Source organism: Corvus moneduloides, chromosome 9, assembly GCF_009650955.1.
Source record: "Corvus moneduloides isolate bCorMon1 chromosome 9, bCorMon1.pri, whole genome shotgun sequence".
NCBI classification, from domain to species: Eukaryota; Metazoa; Chordata; class Aves; order Passeriformes; family Corvidae; genus Corvus; species Corvus moneduloides.
The window spans coordinates 16,262,069-16,282,353 of NC_045484.1; the positions used below are offsets into that span (position 1 = coordinate 16,262,069).

Sequence of the window (20,285 nt, forward strand, 5' to 3'; positions counted from 1 at the left end):
GGTCGGGAGGTTTGCGCGATGACGTCACGACGGCGCGCGCAGGACGTAACCCCGGCGTGACGCACAGCCCGGCGAGCCCGTGAGTTTCCCGTTACGATTTATTTTTTTGTATCGCGCCCCCGCCGCCCCCGCCCGGCCGCGAAGTGGGGGGGGGGGGGAGAAGAGCGGGAGGTGCGGGGCCGCGCGGGCCGGGGGCGCGGGCCGGGGCCGAGCGGAGCCCACCCAGTCCAACCCGGGCCGGGCCGGGCCGACCGCCCTAGCGGCGGGTGGCGGAGCGGGCGGCTCTGCCCCATCCTGCCGCATCGGGAACATGGCGGCCGCCTCCGATCTGGTGCGGCACCGCGGCTCGGCCGCAGCCGCCCGCCCCGCGGTAAGTGGCCGGGCCGGGGCGGCGGCAGCGGCGGCGTGGCGGAAATCGGGCAGGCGCAGCAGGCACTGCCCTCCCCGGCCTTTCCCTCTCCAGCCCGCCTCGTCGCCTCTCTCTGTCCCCACCAGCGTCCCTCGCCACCTCCCCAAGCCGGCGAGCGGCGTTCCCGGTGCCCCGGCCGGGCGGGACACAAAGGGCTGTGTCGAGGAGGGTTTTGTTCGGTCACATGAAGCGGCGCAGCCAGTGAGCGCGGAGCGGGGAGGGGGAGCGGGGCCGCCGCCATTGCCAAGCACGGAGAAGCTGGGCAACCCGGGGCCGCCGCTCGGAGCCTGAGGCCAGAGCGCGCCGCCCGGGGCCGGGCCGGCGGCAGTGCGGCCGGGGAAGCCAGGTAATGCCCCGCGGGCGGGGGCGGCCGAGCGGGACGATGCTGTCGCTCGAGGGTGGCCGGGGTCACCCTGGGGGCCCCGCAGGCGTCCGTGCCCTACCGCCGCCCGCCGCGGCGGGTCCCGCAGGGCCGCCTGCGCCCCGCCGCGCGTCTCCCGGGTGCGGGTCCCTCCCACACTGCCTCCCTGTGCTGGTCGCCAGTCCGGGAAAGGTTGTGCTGCCGTCCTAGGACAGGGGGAGCGTGCGCTCCTCCCCCTCCCCTTCGTTCCTTTCCTGCTTGGCGTGCAGCGGAGGAGCTCTGAAACGCCCGGTGTCGGTACCAAGGGCTGGCGAGTCCCCGGCACGCCGCGGCGCTGGCCCGTGTGCCCTCCGGGAGCGGTAGTAGAGCTCCCGGCGCAGAAGTGGTTTACAACAGCAGGTAAAAGTTACCAGTTCAGGTATCAAAGTCGTGTGTTCGGGCTGCCAGCAGCTTCAGGATCTGACGGTTTCTCTCACAAAGTTTGTGTTACCAGGTTGCAGTGATGAGCATCATCTTGACAAATGTAACTTGCGTGAAATGTGGAAAGTTTTTTTTTTTTCTTATGGCTTGTGTGTAATCTTCAGCCTATTGGAAATAGTTCTGTTGTGGTCTGTAAACTGACAAGTCACAGTGGTAATGGAAAACAAGTATGATCTATCAAAACAGGTTTCCATCAGTGCTGTACCGCTCTAGCCCTTTAGGCACAACCTCATTTGCACGATATTCTGATTCCTGCCCCCCTTTCTAACACATAATTTAATTATGAAGACTGTGTCATGGAACTTCGCTTTCAAACGCATATGAGGAATAAATGTGCACCAGATTTTAGAGTAAGAAGTAATTTCATGTTGTATAGAGTAATGAATTAACACCTGGGACAAACATTCGTAAGAGGCTGATAAGCATTTGTGGAATTCAGCTATAGACTGTTATCTCTTACTGACTTTTTTTTAATACAAGTTGCAACATAATTTTTTGATTCAAATTAGGAAACAAGTTTTAAAGAGAAGATTCTTCACAGTGGAGGGTGAAGTGCTTCAGAATTTTGGTAACTTAATGTGATTCTTCTGTATAGGATTCTTTACTACCTGACTTGTGCAAGGTTGGTGATTTGAGGACAGAATAAGTGGACCAATTAGACAATGCAAAGTAAATCTGGGGAATCTTTTAGTGGGTCACTTAGGTGCAGAGAAAATGCAGCAATTTTCTTATTGGAGAGGAGTTTAAGTAGAGTGCATGAAAGAGCAGCGCAGTGTGTCAATCCTGTTACACTGACTTAGAGTCAGAGCTGATGCTGCAAACCTGTCTAATGCAACTGCAGAGGGGTATGGTGCAGAGTTATACAAGAATTACAGTGAGAATTGAAATGAATAATCTTCAAGGTATCTTCTTAGAATAGTTTCTTCTGGTGTCTAGTATTCATTGCAACAGATTTCTTTTTTACTGAAAAGACCTACCCAAGGAACAGGAATCTTGTAGAGGAAAAAACCTGTAATGTCAGCAAAGAGACTTGACTTTCTTTTTATACTTTTTTTGTTTTCTTTTGCTCAGTCTGTATGATTTTTGGTCTTTTTAATTTAAAAAAGTCCTGGGCAAATATCTGTATTTGATACAGATATTTGTATAAATATCTGTAAAAAGTCCCAAAAACCAACCAAACAACCAAGGGTGTACTGTTTTGTTTGGTTTTTTTTTTTTTTCCCAGAAGTTTCATGAAGTCTAGTGTCTGATTTATACTTAGTAGCACTAGGAGGAATATGTCTAGGAAGGTATGAAAGTTCTTAAGTGAAGGCAAAAAGGGAGTTGAAATCTCAACATGTGGCCTAGCTAGTAGGAGAAAAAAGCACTGACCACTTAGAGCATCTTTTTGAGGTTATTTAGTACAGAAAAGATTGATTGGAGTATCAGCAGCTGAATAAACAGGATATTAAACAAGAATGGCAATGCCTTAGACATTAAAATAACTGAATTTCATATGGACACTGAAGTCAAGGGTTGTTAGTGGAATTTCTTGAGCAATAGTTTGTGCTTACACTTGCAAGTATTAGAACAGCCTACTACTGTGTATACTTTTTAAATTCGAGCCTTTTCAGGTCACTTATGGAGGAAATTGAACTGAAAAAGGAGTAAAATTCTCAATAGTAATAAAACATATGCATGCTCACACACAGTTACTAGTTTCAAACACTTTCAGACTTCCAACCACCTTGCAAAAGATCTGAGAACTTAAAACTGGAGAAAATACAGAATAGTTATGTGACTTGCTCTGCAGCTTCGCCTGAAGTTGGTTTGAATTAAAGATTTTTGAACAGCTGCTGATTCACTGTGTCAGTAACACTGTCCTCATATTTTTACATTTTCAAGCAACTTTTTATCTTCAGCAAAGTTCAAGTGATGTGACTGTCAGAGGCCTACCTTAAGGTACTTGTTTTGTTCCCTCTGTTCTTTTAGTAAGAAACATTGCTCTAATATTAGTTACTACAAGCCACATTCAGTTCGTTTCCGTTGTGCTCTGGAATGCAGAGCACTATGTATTATGTATCCAGAGACTGGGAAATGACAATAAAATTAAACAATGTTGTACTCACTTAAATTGATTTTGAGACTGGGTAAACTTGGTATAATCTCCAAAACTGGGTTTGTTCAGATGAAAGTAGTGTCCACCCTACTTCAGAGCATAAAGGAATTCCTAGTGAAATAAACCAAAACACGTCTGTTTTCTCTGAAAATATATTCATTGGTCTTCTTGAGCACTCTGCCTGTAACCCAAATCTGTAAGCTGATTTTGATAATTAACATTTTTATTTGCTGCATAATTTTTTTTTCCGATGTAGATGCAAACTTCCTATTTGTAGTGCATAATGAGCTTACGTTACCTGTGGAAATTGTGGATGTTGGTCATTCTGGCTGATGTACATAAAGTTACTGTCAGACTGAGTTAAAGGGTTTCATAAGTTTGTAGTATCATGAAAAATATCCTTTTTATGCCTGATTAACAAAAAAAATCAGAAGACCCCAAACAAAAAGCTCACATAAATGTTAATGCCTGTATACATTGTGTCTCTTAGATCAATTAATGGGAACCTTTCATGCAAGCAGTGATGGTAGAAGGCATGCCCACATTGTTCACAGATTTGTAGAAAAGCTCTTTAAGCACAAGGATGAGAAATGGCCATGTAAAACCAGATGGAAATACCGTGCACCTCTAACAGTGCAGTAATCCTATGGGATGTAATTTGATGCTCAAATCACAGTTCTCCATCAAGAAAGAGCATGTAATGACTTTGCATAAACTTCTAATGTGTGTTGTTTTCAAAATTTGAAAAAGCATGATAGGCTATGTTACTTACCTAGTCTGCAATTCAGTGTCATGTAGTGAATATTTCATCTTGGTACAAAGTCTACCCAGAATCCATAGGATTTACCCATAGTGGTACAGGAGAAGGAGAGCAAGCTTTTTAAAATTTCATAATGAAATTTATTATAACATAATTACATATAAAATAATAATTAAGAAATAAAACAATTTTTAAAAATATGCAGTTGTGCTGCCTTTCTGTCACTGTTCAACTGTACACAGCAGCTGTTAGGTTGACAAAATGTTGCAGCCGTGTCCTTACATTGCCAGTGAGGTTAAATGGGGGAAGACAGTGGCTTAACAGTGTGTATGCATGTTTTGGTTACACTAAATAGTAACTGATATAATACTTTCGAGCAAACTTGGGATTACAGAGAAGTCTCACTCCAGTAGAAGTAATTGTAATGCGCTTGGTATGGGAACTGATGGTTCATACTTAATCCAGATACTGGAAATGGAATTCTCTAGCTGATGTTTATTGATTGATATTGAGTGCTTTGTCTTACAAATAGTTAACTGGTTTAAGGATGATGGGCTATTTAGTAATTCAGTATTTCTTGAAACTTAATCCAGTTTATGCGAAGTTCATGCTCAAATCAGAATAAAGGTCACATTGCTGGGTTTGGGAATATTTCAGGCCTATTGTTAGTGTGTTGTAACTTTTCAGTATGCTGAACACTACAAGTTAGATACTTATACTTAATTGGACTTTTTTTTTTTTTTTTCATAAAGGGACATTATTTTGTGAGTATTTGAATGATTGTATTTTTTGCTTGCCATAAATGACTGCTTGATAATCTTCATCTTTACAAAGTAGTAGAGCAGGAGAGAGGGTGCATTATGGGAAACAGGATGGGAGGAATTGCAGGTACCTTATTGATAGGTCCAATTATAGCTGAAGACGTGAATTGAGATCATTGTACCTTCCCTGTTCTCTGGACCAGCTGTTAACACCCACTTGTAAAAATATTTTCCACAGCAAAGTATCTCTTCTGTAATTTACCTTTATTTACAGGCTTTTGCCTGATGCATCCATTTTTAGTTTGAGTGAAAGACAAGGAATTCCTTAGCAGCTGTAATCATTGAAATGTAGTAATGAGTCCCTTCTGCTTCCCTTTTCACAGAATAATAATTTGGTAGATTGATAGCATTGAGTTGTGCTTTATCCCATCTACTTTCCCAGTGTGGCTCTTTGGTAGGGTCTGGGGTGGGCTTTCCAAAAAGGCATACAAAAGGAGGTTAGGTGGCTGCTTTTGAAAAACTGATCCTAATATCTGCCCATAAAGTGTGGCAGCTCTGAAGCTGCTCCTTGCTGCTGCTGGTAGGAAGTGGCTAGTGTGTGTTACCTGCCTGGCTGCAGTCAGTGGGTGGTGGTTATGGTTTAGGGTTTTCATTGGTTTGGTTGGGGTATTTTTTTGTTTTGCTGCTCTTCAGTGAGTGTTCTGGCTAAAAGGTTTTTTTATTCTATTTTAGCTTCAGTTTTTATCTTCTGGAGTGATTGTCCTCTGTATATTTCTCCTGTTTGCTTCTGCTTCTGCTCAGCTCTCCTGGGAGCACTATGTGATATAATTTTTGATGATTACTTTTGGAAAGCCCTTAATGTTCATAATGTTTGTTGCTGATACCTTTCTTCATCTTCAGATGTGGGCATATACAACAGTTTTGTGACTGTAGAGTTTTGGGAACTGTCTCTTATGTTTATTTAGTTTTCTGGATTTATCTTCTTCAGTCAGAAGAGTTTGGAGGTTTATAGAATTTGTATCCTAAGATTAGGCTCCCAACAACCAAAACAGTGGTTGTAGTTTATTGTATTTATTATTACGTTTATACTTATGTAGGTTATTGTATTTATGCATATAAGAGTATTGTGTGTTTTTATGAATGTTCTTAGGAGCCTTCACCAAAGACACTGGATTCTATGTTCTCCCCTGTGATAATGGGTAGGGAGGGCAGAGAAGGGAGTATTTTTTTCCAACAGCTGTATTTTTGTTGTTACTGCTAAGTTGGCTCAGTATTAGAAACAATATTTTCAACGGAGAACAGGCTCTGCCTGCAAAATTCCAATATAAATAACTTTTTTTCTTCACACAGAAGTTCTGGGTTTCTTGTTTTAATACCGTGGCTATGAGTGTATCTTCTGTGAGAAAGTCTTGATTGCGTGTGCTGTCACAGGGAGTGGGAAGTGGCAGTTCTGCAGCTGGCTTCTCGCAGTTCTCTCCCACACTGAAGTGAGTACTCTGCCCTTTTTTGCTTCCTTTTTCTTAACATACTTATTGATATATTGAAATCACCTAATCTTTTCTGTTCTTGGGCAAAACTTTAAAACTGAGAATCTGTGGCATGTAATGAAAATAACTGCACTGTATATGAATTGTAGTGAATATTAGCACTCTGAAGTTACTTTAAAAAAGAGTTTCTCATCTTCTAGGAAGTTAAGAACAAAATGGCAGTTAGAACTCCCTAATCAGGTAGTTATCAACAAAAAAATATGTTATGACAGTTTTTTTGCTGGGGTAAAAGGGGGAAGGTAAGTTGGGGGGGACATACGATGGTGAATTACCCTAGATAAGCTGCAGTGAAAAAATTGGAGGGGTTTGGAGCAATTAGAGAATGGGAGGGAGTAGAGCTTGCATGTCTGGAATGCAAGTTGAGCTGAAGTGCTGCAGAAACTGAGGTGGAAAGTTGGCTTGTGTTGTTACATAAACCAAAGATAGTAGGTACTGTCCATAGTCTTTTTAGATCTTTGCTTTGGGGAAACCTTTGAAGGTTTGTTTTGTCTGACTTGTTTTCTTATAAAAGTGGTTTCGGACAGTGATTGTTTTTTTCTGTGTCCTTGTACTGTGTTGGACAAAAGTAACTTGACTGATGAAAAGCAGTAGACTTGGTGAGCTGCTTTAGCATGGATTCTTACAGACTTCTCCTTTTGTTAGTGTTTTGAAGTAAGGTGGGTACATCACTAGTGTTCCGTGCCATATTCCCCTAAATGCCAAGCCCTTGTTCCCCAACTTTCGAGGTGGTGAGACTTGCTGATGAAGTTCATTATGATTGTCACTGCTGTGCATGTGGCTGAAAGAGCTGGTGGATGAGAGATGTTTCTTCTCTGGCATCTGTGAGATTGGGAGAGGAAGAGAAACAGCTTGTCCAGAAAAAAATTGTTCTCCAGGTATCTGTCTCTATCACAATCGTAAGACTGCTGTTGCTTTTCAATGTTTTACCAACAGTAGTGAGCACTAGAAGGCATAAGGTATTTTTGCATAAAGGAGAGTGCAAAAAATGGAAATGATGCTTGGGAGAAGCCATTCAGGTTCCTATAGAACTGAAACGTCACAGTGTTTCTAAAAATACTGTGTGGTACTGTGGTAATTCATTTTTAGAAATCTCTTTTAGACAGTAAAAACAACTTCTGAATTTGCCTTCTGTTTTTCAGTCCAGTGAAGTACTACCAGAGATGAGCAGAGATGATGACTTGTCTAGCAAGGAGTTATGTCAAGAGCAAACAAGCGATTGTGTTTCTTTGTATATCTTTATAGATATTTATCAACATTTGTATATAGACAAACAGTTAAAAGTTGGAATATTGTATTATGGAAGATCATACAAAGTTCTAAATGAAGGCAATATGTAGGACAATGTACTGACATTCAGTAAAACTGAAGGCATCCAGGTTCTGTAGTCTCTTCAGAAGTTCAGCTATGTCCCTTAGGAAATCAGAGAGATGAGTTGATAGTTTTGCATAAGAAGTACTTCAGTATTGCAGCAGGACCTTTCTTCCTCTCATTTGGAGCTTTAATGATGAGTTAGTTTTTGAGTTTTGGTTGTTTTGGGGTTTTTTTTTTTTCTTGTGGAGCCATTTTGAGAAAAGTAGGTTTATTTGACTTCTGCAAGGTGATTACTTCAATCTTTAGGATATTGGGTGCTGTTTTAAATAAAGTTCTATTTAATATATTTCTAGTAACTTGGCTTTAAGTCTGTCTAGTAGGCTGGTCCTGAAGCATGCTAATGCATACTATTTGCAAAGGATGTAAGTATATAAAGGAGGGAGGATTAATTAGTGATCATCTGTGTTGTGGTTTCCATGATCTTCTTTAAACAAAGTTTTCTTCCAACTTAGTGATATTGATACTAGGAGCTAGAGTGCTTTTGTCCAAAGTAATATCTCTGTGATTTCACTTTCATTCTGACAAACAGTTTTACCTTAACTTTCCTTCCATTTTTAAAAATAATTTTCCAGAATGCCATTTTCAGCAGGAAAGGGTGCTCTGGTTTTTACATGCTGGAGGCTGTCCTCTTTCGTCATGTTTTCTGTCACTGTAGGTTCATTAGCATTTCTTCCTTTCCTTAAAGGAGATTTTAGCATTCAGAAATAAAAACCAAACCTGCATGATGTTAAATTGGCAGCTATTTGAAAGAATGCAAAATTGTTAAACTTACCAATACTTTTCCCCAGGACAGTCCTATTAGTGTAAAAAACCCACCTTAGTCATCCTCCCCCTCCAGCCCCCCCAATCCTGACCAGAAAACAAAAAAAAACCACCTCCACCTCAAAACTCCCTTGGCTTTTTAAGACTAAAGTACAAATCTGAGTGGTTTATGGCTGCCTATACCTCATAAAAAATGAAAGATACAAATATCACTGTTTTTCTCTAAATATTGTGAATTCCAAACAGTTGTTTGGTAGGCCAAAATATCATCAAGAGCTTTGGTTAGGATATTCTGAAGGCTTAATTTTGGAGTTGACCTGTTCTTTAACTTCCTTTGTTTTCTGTTTTATTTGTTCTCAGAATTTCTTTAGTTTTGTGAATCTGAGCATAAAGACAGGTTATTTCTTAAATTTGTAATAATACCTTATGTATTTCTGTACTTTTATTAGAGTTCTGCAGAGTCATTCGTAGCTCTTGTTTTCTCAGAAGCTGTTGAAGTTGATTAAGTAGGTATTGAGTAAGTTCTGAACCTTTTTATCAGAATTGCATTAATTTAGTGTGCTTCTATATGTTGTCCTTGAACTTAAGGAAAAGTTACTCTTGCTCCTTTTATCCATTTAAACCACAAGATTTCATATTCATACGTATTCTCTCAACATTTAAGTGTTGGTTATATTTTCTTTAGTGTTCCAGCGGAAAACAAGCATGAGGTAACTGGAGCTAACCTTAAAAAATCTAACTTGTATGCTTACAAAATTGCCAATAATGAGGAAAAATAGTAGCTCTGGGGCCAGTCAGTAGGCAAATAGTCAGCTGAATTTATGGGCCCAAAAGTAGGCACAGAACCTCTGTTGATGTAGAGCACTAAGCTTTTGGGACATATTAGTCAATATCATTGTGAATTTATGAAGCCTTCGAACAAGGTGTTCAGGGAGTTTTTATTTTAACTATGAATGTCCAAGACAATGGCAAAGTTTCCTTTATCTTTGGTGCTCACTTCCGTTTGTTTTAAGAAGCTTTGTTATTACTGCAAATAAACATAAGCTTTATACTTGCTTAACAGCAAGAAAATATTTCTGTCTTGGGGTTATGTCCTTTTTAGGGTGGGAAACATACAGGTTTCTTTGCTTCAGTTTAAAAACTGAAACACTCTGAAACAGAGTAATGATGTGAATAACTTGTGCCATTTATACTCTGATTTTATGCAGTCTTAGCCCATGCAGATCCAGTTCTTTCGTGCTGTCTTAGTAATCCAGTGTAAACCATATGAAACGGGCTTAGAGTGTCTTGTCTCTTCTGTTATTTGAGTTACTTTTGCAAATTTTGTTGGGAAACCTGTTTTGGTTAGGAAAACTAACAAATCAAGTGTATATGGATTCTTTAGCTCCAACCAGATGAGATGCCCAAGGACAGCCAATGAGCCGGATATGCACAGGTGAGGATAACTGGTGTGGCATGCTGGAAATACCAAGTTTTTCCATTTGCCTTCATGTATTTGGAAGAACTAATTCAAATAGCAAAAGAATCAAAGAGTGAAAGCTTTTGCCTGATTGATAACTAAGCAAAAGGAAGTGAACAAGTCCACAAGCATTTAAAGGGTTCAAGACTGAAAAGAGAAAGATTGATGAAGCCCTAATCTTAAAGTGACACCTGCATAGAACTGCCGTATCTTCTTGCAATCTCCCATGGAGACTCCATAGATGTTTATTAAACAGTTTAGAAAGTAGACCTCAAAGTACTGCATAACTTGAGTAGAGACTCCTTGGGGTAGATCTTGAAAACACCTGCTTCATAGCAGAATACTTTTCGTGGAATAATTTTGTAGCAAAGGCGTAACTTTACAAAACGCTTTGAAAATTTACTATAGGAAACACTCCTGCATGATGACTGTATTAGTAATAAAGCTTGTGGACACTGTCCAATTGCACACAGGGACCCCGAATAGGAGCTTGCTAACAAGACAGGGATGCTGTGTCTGAGCTGAGCTGCGGTTGTGGTGCTGGTGGTGTGTGACTGGCTCCATTGAGTGTTCACAATGGTAACTGATGGTCACAAACTACATTTCAGAGAGGGATGTGGAAGCATTTGCTCCAGCTTGCTTGCCAGGTCTGGTAGTATAACCTGAGTTGTAAGATGTGTGTTGTTCCTATTCAAAAAACACTAATGCAGCTATCTGGCATGAAGGTGTAAAATAAAACACAGTTGGCTTAATTAGGTTGCATTGCTACAGCTTATCTAAGGTAGGAAATAGTTTTTACCTATTTCTGTAGGCAATGGACAATGCTGGAAACTTAGTGTCACCAAACTGAACGTGAACACTGAAAAGCTCGGAGAGGAATGGCTCTAAGGTGGTAGTGTTGACAGCATGTTATAACTTTCCTTCTTCACCAAAACCATTCCTCTGTCACCAAAAAGCAGGCTCCTGCAAAATGAAAGGAAGTCTTTATGTTACTGCTTGAGTATATGTGACTCCCCACAGTGCTCTTTCATAGATTATAAAGATTATAGCTTGTATATCGACCCAATTAGGACTCATTTTGTAGCTTCACTTCAAATCTGATAAGCAGTGGCTAAATCCTATTGTATGAAATAAGTGTCTTTTATTTGGAAAAAAGCTTTTGCTGGAAGAATGGCAGTGCTGGGATTTATCTTTTTATGTGATTGTTTTGGAGTTTATATTATGGGGGGATTGTTTTATATGGTTATATTCTTCATCCTGGAACATTCACTGTAGTCACAGCTTAGTCCTCTGGTAAGGAAGAAGGCTGTTTGGGAGTTAGCAGTGCTGTTTACAGAGGGTAATAGTCCAGACTGTCTACTCTGTCCTCTGCTGGAAGGTACTGTCATAGGGATATCAGAATAAAATCTCTGCTGCACCAATTCAGAGTTCATCGTAACCCTACCTTCATTTTAAGTGTAAGCCCTTATATATGAGATATTTCTTAGCACTTGATGAGCAAAGCTTTGCTTATGAAAAGTGTGCATGAAATCTCTAGGAAATTTTTGTTAGATTTTACATTTTCACGGGCACAGAAAATACACTTCCTCTGAGGCTAGGAACAGGAGATTCCCTTTCTTGCCATGGTCAGAAATGCTGTCTAGACAGACAGCAGCAGGCATTAGAGCTCGTGATCCCAGCATAGATACCCTTTCGACTGGAACAAACTTGGAAAGAACTGAATTTGGACTTAGGATTCTGTTTTGGAGGGGGTACTTATATGATAATACCAGTTCACTATTTCCTCCCATTGCTGTTATAAATGTTTATGTAATTCACTTCTGTTCTGTACTGCTTTCTTTCAAACTGTCATGATAACAAGAAAGGGAGATTTTTTTTTTTTTTTAAAAGGAAAAAAGAAAAGAGTAATTTATCACTAATTTTGAACTGTAGGATTTTAGGCTCAACCTTTTTTAAAATCTGCATTGCAGTTTTAATTCAAGAAAGTGTTCCAAGTTTTGTCATTTTTTAAGACTTTAGAAACAGAGAGAAAGACTTGGAAATGAATGTGTACACTAGTTTGCCTTACAGCGTAGAAAATTCAGAGATATTCAGAATAAGTCTATTAAGAAATTGGTTTTGGCTCCAGCACTCGCTTTGATGTCGTAATCTGCGATCTGCGAAGGGGTCAGTGGCTGCTGTCGTGCTGTGACCGAGCGCAGCCTGCGGCTTGGGATCCTGTATTGGGCTGTGTGTTCTTAGCGCCTGCAGGTGGAAATAATGAACTGCAGCGCTGCTCTCCCCTTAAAGTATCCTTGAGTAGCAAACTGTTCAGTCTCCTAAATGTGGGGGTTGGTCGTTTGGGGCTTTTTAAAACGGGAGCTGCCATGTTGTTGTATTTCCATTAGTGTAAATATAAATTGAGTCGAGTGCAGCGCTAGAGAATACTGATAGGTGAGTACAGTGGACTGAAGACGGTCTGGAGGGAGGCATCTGAAGAGTGTAGCCAGAGAAATACTGCTGAGCAGTTCACTGCCTTTGGGTTTATACAGAGTTTGCAGGAAGGACTGTTGGCTATGAAACAGTGTTAAAGCTGGAAAGAAAATGGCTACCAGAAATCATTGTTGCTACAGTAACACATGGTGTGATTATTAATGTGCTTGATTAACTACTGTTAAAAATGTTGTGTGAGATATGGCCTTGAAGTAAAAGTGTCCTTACAAGGGAACAGATGTTTTAATCTATTTAAGATATTAATGGATATGATCAGGCATTCTTGTTTTAGAATGCCAGTCTATTTAGTGGATAAAGTCATTTCTATTAAATATTTTTTAAAACCTCATTATTGCCTTCTCTACACTAAAAAATTAGTTAACGGTTTTAAATTTTATTAATAAACATAATGTCCCTATAAAACAACTTGCGAGGAAAAAAACAGTACAGAGATACTATTTCACAAAATTATGTTGTGTCTGATAACATAATTCTGACTTTTCTGAAATGAAGCCCTGAGTGTTTTTTCTGCATGGAGCAAAGCTTTTTTTTTTTGAAGATTTTTTTAATATTTTGAGTTTGAAATAAATATGCCCAGCCTACATCCTATTTGAAGATTTATACATAAGGATCAAGGATATATAAATAAGGGTCAGATTATAGAGTGGAATCTGCTTGGGAAATTGTATTTTTATGTCATAAGGATGTAACTGTGTGCATCGTGTAGTAAAACTTCTCACAGGTTTTCAAGTAATAGATTGCAGTTACATTGAGGAATTTCAGAGTTACTTTATGCAGTGTGTCAGGAAAGGGATATGTCAAGTTCAGTGAATGTGTGAAGAATAATTGATGCATTTCTGTCTCTATCAGGATTGCACAGGTGGCAGATTGATGACAGGTATGGACAGACAATAAACTGTGTCTGCTCTTCATCAAAATCCCATATGTATGGTGTGTTTTATACCTAGAGAAGATGCCATTTTTCTGTACTTTTTTCACCTTTTGGGGTTTTGGTGAAGCTCTGTGTTGGACTTCCTTGACTGAAAAGGCACTGGATTCGTTACTAGAGGTGGGGCTGGTAAACTATTTACAGCATGAGTGCCAAAATATGCATAAGATAAAACTTTGAAGTTGTAGAAAAATGAGTAGTATGTGAAGACAGATGTTGAATGTAGATGTAGAATGGTGTTGCTTAGTGGTGCACAAAGGGATGCACTAATTTGATGGATACAATCTTAGCTTAAACTTTTTTTGCCGTTAGTGCTTAAACTTGGCCTGCTTCATGTTTTTAACTAAAATTCGTAGTCTGGAGAAAGGAGAGGACAACACTGAAAATGTCAACATCACAGTTTGGTATTTTAAAAACAAGCTTTGAAATATAAGAGGCTGTTTTCTTAAAATGAGCTGCCTCAGATGTTTCTAAAAGCTTGCTGCTTTTTTTGTTTTTTAAAGACAGAAAAAGCATGTTTTTTAATTAAGGCTTTTGGTTCCTAGAAAGCACTTCAGTGATCAAGCTTCCTGGTTTGTATTTTCAGTTACGTTTCAGCTGAGAAATTGGGAGGTGCAAACTTGGACTAAAACTTTTTAAGGAACCATAATCAAATTTTTTATGAGGTAGGGAAGATTTCATGTAACCTGTTTCCTGGAATGCTTTTATACAGTGCCTATAGAGTATGTCACTGTATTTTGAGGTGCTCTGTGTAAAGGCTACATGATGATTTGTGAACGGAAATATATATATATATATATATAAATGCAGACTGGCACAAAGTGATTGTATAACTGGAAGGTTAGGGGCAGTTCCTGTACAGGCAATGTATTGGCAAGATTTTGCTGACAACATAATGAGTGCAGAAGTGTTCAGAGTCAAGGGTGATACCAAGGATGTGTATAGTGCCATTAGTAGTCGGAGTGGAGAGATTATGTCATTCTGTGCTTTAAGCTTTCCTGTTTGAGAAAAGCTGTTACTTAAGGTATATAAGTGCAGCAAATGAAGAGCTAGTTCGTGTGGTCAAGATGAATAGGCTGAGGGTGACTGAAAAGGTTTGGATCGTTATTATGCGAGTGGTAGGTTGAGCTGTAGTTTAAACGGATAGGGAAATTGTAAAGAAGGTGAATTATTTCTCTGTAGCTTATTGCTTATGGTAAATCTCATTGTGAAGACTGCCATTCAATTTTAGTTGGGTATTGATGGACTGTAACTTTTCAATATCAATGATATTTAGAAAGTTGTGCCCATCTTAGCTGAGGGGGAAAACTGCATTGGTAAGTCACCTCTATAAACAACCTGTAGTATTTCTTCTTAAGGTCTTGAAATTGTAAATGTTTTCAGGATTCCCATCTTCAAACTGATGCTTCCGTTTTGTGCTTTTATGATGCTTTCATTTGTGTGTTGATTGTTACATATTTGCTTACTGGATAATGTATGCTCACAGTAAATAGCTCTCAAAATTGTTTGTTCCTCTGGCTCTCTGTAGACGTCTTTGAATCTTTGTAGTGTGCCTGTTGTGTACATCTTTGAATGTTTGCATCTGATCTGTTAGTGATAGAGAGGAAAAATTAGCCTTTTCAACCAATATGTTTTGTTAGTCCAAACTCATGCCTACCTAGAATACTTTTCGCTGTGATGACTTTCAATTTTTTTTATTTATGGTATGCACATTTTTGAAATAATAATTAAATCTCTTATTGACCTAATTGATGGTATAAACAGCACTTCTTTTTTTTGCATTCAAGCTACTCCTTCAGACTACTTTTTTCCTACTGTGATACGCCTATTAAATGTTGCATTCAACTACTTATAATCTTGTTTGTGACTGAAGCGGCTTCTCAGTCTGAGGTATGAATCAGTTGTGTTCATTTCCTATGCTGTGACACATTTCCTTGAAGTGTTTCCACTGTCCCATACGGAGCGTTGTCCAAAAAGCAAAACTTTCTACGAGTAGAAAAAATGAGAGATTTCGACATTTCCACGTGAAAGCCCTACCACAGCTTTGGGAACTGTGCATGTGGCTTTTACTGTGATGAATAGACAAAGGAAGAACTGTAACTTCTTTGAACTATTTTTCCCATAATTCTCAAAATCTAGCAGGAGATTCAAAATGCAAGAGGCAGTCTTCTCTCTTGCAGTCCCTTGCTTGCTTTTGTTCACTCACTGCAGATTCTTTGAAGTCAGAAGCATCTCCAGTAAAAAGACTTAAATTTTGTCTCTTCATGTTATAAGTGTTAAGCTTTTGCTTAATTTGACTTCTTGTAATTCAGGCTTCAGTATAGTACCTGCTCTTAAGTACTGCTCTTCATTAACTGTTTTAAGAAGACTGATTATTATTTTTTTCTTTACAACATCTTAATTTTGTTAAGTGAGATTGTGGCATATATAATTCAGTTGGTTAAACTACAGTTGGAATAGCATAGATGGAGAGGTTCTACAAATTCTCAGAGGGTATTAATTTTGTGGTTTTAGAACACCTCATGTTTCAATTCAAATGATTATTTAATCTACACTGAATGTTAGTTCTAGATATTTGTGGGTTACTGAAAGTAGATTAAGTTGTTTTTATACTTTTTAAATAGAAATCAAAGCTCCTTCTGCAAATAGAAAGCAGGAAAACTACATTTTGTACAGACAAGGTCATTGCTGACCTACTTGTTTGGAAAATGGCGGTATAGGCTTGTCTTTAAAGAGCTTTTCAGCTCTGTTAACTAGAGGAGACTCTAGTCCGGCTAAGTTTTTTGCCTTTTCAGTCCTTTTCTGAAATACTTTATCCCTGATACTGTATGTACAGTTTGGCATGAACTTCTGGGTTGTTTGTAATAGCCTTTTCTTAGAGTAATCTCTGCTTTTGCCTTGGCTGCTTTTTCCTGCACTGATATTTAGGATTGTTAGATTTTATAAGTTGATAGATGTTTTCCAGAGCTGCAATGAAATTTATTCATGCCCCACACCCTGCTTTTGATTTAATGCTGGGATGGCATATACTCATAAATGTAGCTGCTGCTCTTGACTAACTAATCATTTTTTCTAAGCCGTGACGTCAAGACTACAGTTGCAAGCCTTTGCTATGTCATGTCAAGCTGGTGGAATTGACTGTTTAGCCACAGTTTATAGCAACAGAAGTAGTTTGTATACTATAGTTACTCTAGTCTTTGTTTCTTCCTCTTCTTCCTACTCACACAGGCATAATCAGCTATAGGGGCAAAAGCTTGGTTTTGTGTTAAACAACCAACACACAGCGAAACAAAAACCATCGAACAAACACCTGAAAAACTTCCATGTGAATTACATTCCTGGCTGCAGCCATTCTGGAGAAGGTTGTAGTTAAAGGTGGTTGTGTCTTTTTCCAGATAGATATAGAAATGTCAGTTTAACAGAGATCTGTTTACTAATAAGGGCTGCATAGTAAATAGATGGATCAAAACTCTTGTCAGGATTACAAACAGATTTTACTTAGTTGTTGTACACCTTTGCATTCTAGTGTTTTCTAAAACTTTTCCTCATGAGAGGGAGGGGTGTGTTGTTAGGAGATAACTCTTGCTATAAAAAAGTTTCGGTCCATCTTTTTGTTCTATGTCACTGGGGGTGCACTTGTGATGGCTCTCATCTCTGCCATTTCCAGTCTTCATTCCACTTCCTGTTCACCTGCCCTTATCAGAACAATCAGCTGCTTATCTCTGTTCAGAAGCCTGACCATTGTACAAGCAGTCCTTTGTTTCCCTGCTGTGGTCCCCCCTTCTCACTCTTTGAATATCAAGGCCTCCAGGTGAATGCCTCTGTAACTACATTTCTTACTCAATCCCTGCATCCTTTTGATGCCATCTTTTATTACCTGGTATGGGAGAGTGAATTTCATTCTCACTTCCTTTCCTGATAATGAGAATTAAACACAGGCAAATTGGAGCAAAACATTTATGATGTTGAAATCCTAGCCTTTCCCTAAGGAAATTTTTGGAGAACTACCTTGCTTGAATCTGGTGGTAAAGAATGTTAGGCGCTCAGCTATTTCAAATGTCATCACACTTGAAATGAATAGTAGGTGTTAGAGTTTGATTGTACTGGAGTGAGAGGAATCTTACTTGACAGCAGAAAGACCTTTGAGAGGAGAGGTGAGTGCTGTTTAAGCACTATAGGAGGGTGGCTTTAAACATTGTCAATACTATCAGTAGTTGGGCTAAAATCTGTGTCTTGTGGATTGTGTTACCTTCATCAAGATGTTTGCATGACACTGCAAAGCACCATCTCCGTTGGGTGGAGCTTTGTACAACAGAGGGTTTGAAATTCCAAAAAGGGGGAGTTAATTATGTAGGGCCTTCTGCAGGGCTGCAGTGACCAGCCCTTTGGTACTTCAGCAGTTTACTTGCTGGTGATCTTTGTGAAACTTGTGACCTCTCCTTCAGCTGGACAATATCCAAATTATGATGGGCCATCTTCCTTTTTTCTTCTTTTTCCCTCTATGCCAGATTGTAGAATACCCCAGATTATCCCGAGTGGTTTGGTGAGCTCCTGTGATCCAAAGAATACTGAAATGAAAGCGTACTTGGATTTAAGTTTTCTGCTAAGTGGACTTTTAATGAGTACAAGAGTGCATGCCCTCTAGATAGATGGTGTAGGTTAAGACTTCCCATTTTATGTCAACAAAGTGAATTGATTGGTCCAAAGTAAAGTGTTCCTATGGAAAAGCTGTTAGAGAGAGTAGGGGGTGGTATGACACTATACTTCAGTATCACCCCAGTGATCTGCAGTTGTCTGGGCTCAGTCCTTTGATGGAAAGATTCTGTCTGCACTTGAGTGACAAGCCATGAAATCTGTGTTGAGAACAGTTATTGCTAATGTTTAGTTAATTGCAGTGTTTAGAAGATGTGGGTGTTGAGGCCATTTTGCACGGGGGAAGAGTCATTGTAGTTCTTAATGAGAGAAATGTTAGACTGCGGTTTTCACTGCCCAGCCAAAGTGCATAGGCTTATTGAGATGTCTGGTTTAGTGCTCATGGTAATGTTTGACCTTCTTTCTCATTTTTTGAAAGGTGTTTTGGCTCTTCATGTATGGAGGCTGTTTTTTTTGTGGGCATATACTGTAGCTTTTACATTTACTTTCTGTAACATACAGTAGAGCTCCACTGCTGTTGAAAGTAACACTTCTGCTTCTCTAGATGAATGGAATATTACTTAAAACCTGACTAAAGAATTCTGTTTTTTTATGTAATAAATCTTATTTGAAAAATGAGTATGTATATTGAATAACATTCATGCATAAAGCTACAGTTAATGTTGATACTTGGGACATGATCCGGGGCTGGGGAAAGGACCTCAAGGAGGATGCTTATCTTCTGTTGCTTTATATTCTCCAGTCAGACTTTTTGAAAGATCTGTCTTCCCATACTATCTGTCTTTGTAATTTGGACAAGTGGACTTTGAGAAGGTTGCAGGTTGATTGGGGAACTCTGAGTCAAAAAGCTGTGTGTGAATAAAATGAGGTAAGTAATCGTCACCAGTGTGTGAGGATAGTTACCTCATTCATTAGTCAGTTTTGATGATGCCTAAACATTTAGTCTGATAAGAGTAACCTACCCTTTCTGTAAAGCTTTATGCTAGTAGTTGTGTCTTCATTAGCAGACACAGTTCTACAGAGGTACCATACCCAAATCATTCTTGTTTCTGTGCAGCTTCTTCAGTGGCTTTGGAGTCTTCCAAATTTCCAAATAGGAAGTGAAAAATGTCCTTGTATAGTTATTGCTAAATGATACATTGAGCAAAACAAGTTCATCTGACACTGATCAGCTTTCATGAAGACATATAAATTACAATTTTTAAGTGGGCCAGGTAGTCTTGGAATAATAAAACACAACTTTGCCCTAGAAAAAGTTGAGTGAATTAGAAAGGCCAGGCATGAAGTCCTCCAACACCTAATTTCAGATACGTTGATCATTTTTGCTAAAAAGATTTTTAAAAAGCTTTCATTTGTAACCATTTCCTTTCTGTATATCATTCCTCATTCACGGAACTGAGATATGCTTAGTTTGAAGGCACTAGCAGCAAATGCAGAGATTTCTTGCCATGCAACTTCTTTTCCCCTGTTCTGCCCACTTAGTTCAATAGCATGTGTATATTTGATACAACTTCTTGGTAGATTTTTTTAATTAAAATGCCAATAGCTATGTTATTTAGAAATTACACGTGTTTGAGAGAAGAGCACTGGAGTTGATGTCCTACCTTGAGAAGAAAAAGATAGAATACTTTTATGGCTGTGGGTTTTTTACCTCTCTGTTTTGCTTGGCTTATCTGATAATCTAGGACACAAGCAGAAAACAGTGACAGCTGTACAATAAGTTCTTGTTTCATTTTGCAGGTTTGTTTTAATGTGGAAGTGGATCTTACAGCATAATGTAAATCAAACAAGCAAAGGTGAGTAGGAGTTTTGTATTGGTGGCTTTTTCCCCCCAAAATGGCATTGGCATATACTGGTAAACATGCAGAAAGGTGGTCAGTGAAAATTTACTTGAAATTTGTATCTTGATTACTGTAATGTATGCAGTGTATGTGCTGTAATGGTGCAGTGTTACTTCTAGGAAACCAAAAGAGGCACAAAAGATATTGCCCCATTATTTAATATTATGATGACAGTTATGTTTTTCTTCCATAAGTTATTATAGTCAGAAAGCTGTCAACTAGCTTTTGAGCTGTCCTACTAGCTGTTGAGAGCCACAATTATGAGTGCTTCAAATTAATTTTGTTCTTCACATATTATCCACTTGGTTTCAAAGTACTGAAAGTGTACTTTGCACTGTAAAAGCAGCATGTTAAACTTGCAC

General features: G+C 39.4%; 1 long non-coding RNA gene across 2 annotated transcripts; it reads left to right on the top strand.

The window, feature by feature from the left end:
* The first annotated feature begins 128 nt into the window (after nt 1-128).
* Nucleotides 129-19,879, top strand: LOC116448412. 2 transcript variants are annotated; one of them, XR_004241933.1, is made up of 3 exons: nt 129-370; nt 6,220-6,356; nt 19,823-19,879. It is a non-coding gene; the product is annotated as an uncharacterized LOC116448412 (long non-coding RNA). The 2 variants fall into 2 exon arrangements; XR_004241932.1 differs by lacking the exon at nt 6,220-6,356 and having other exon boundaries at nt 173-370.
* The last annotated feature ends 406 nt before the right edge of the window (nt 19,880-20,285 follow it).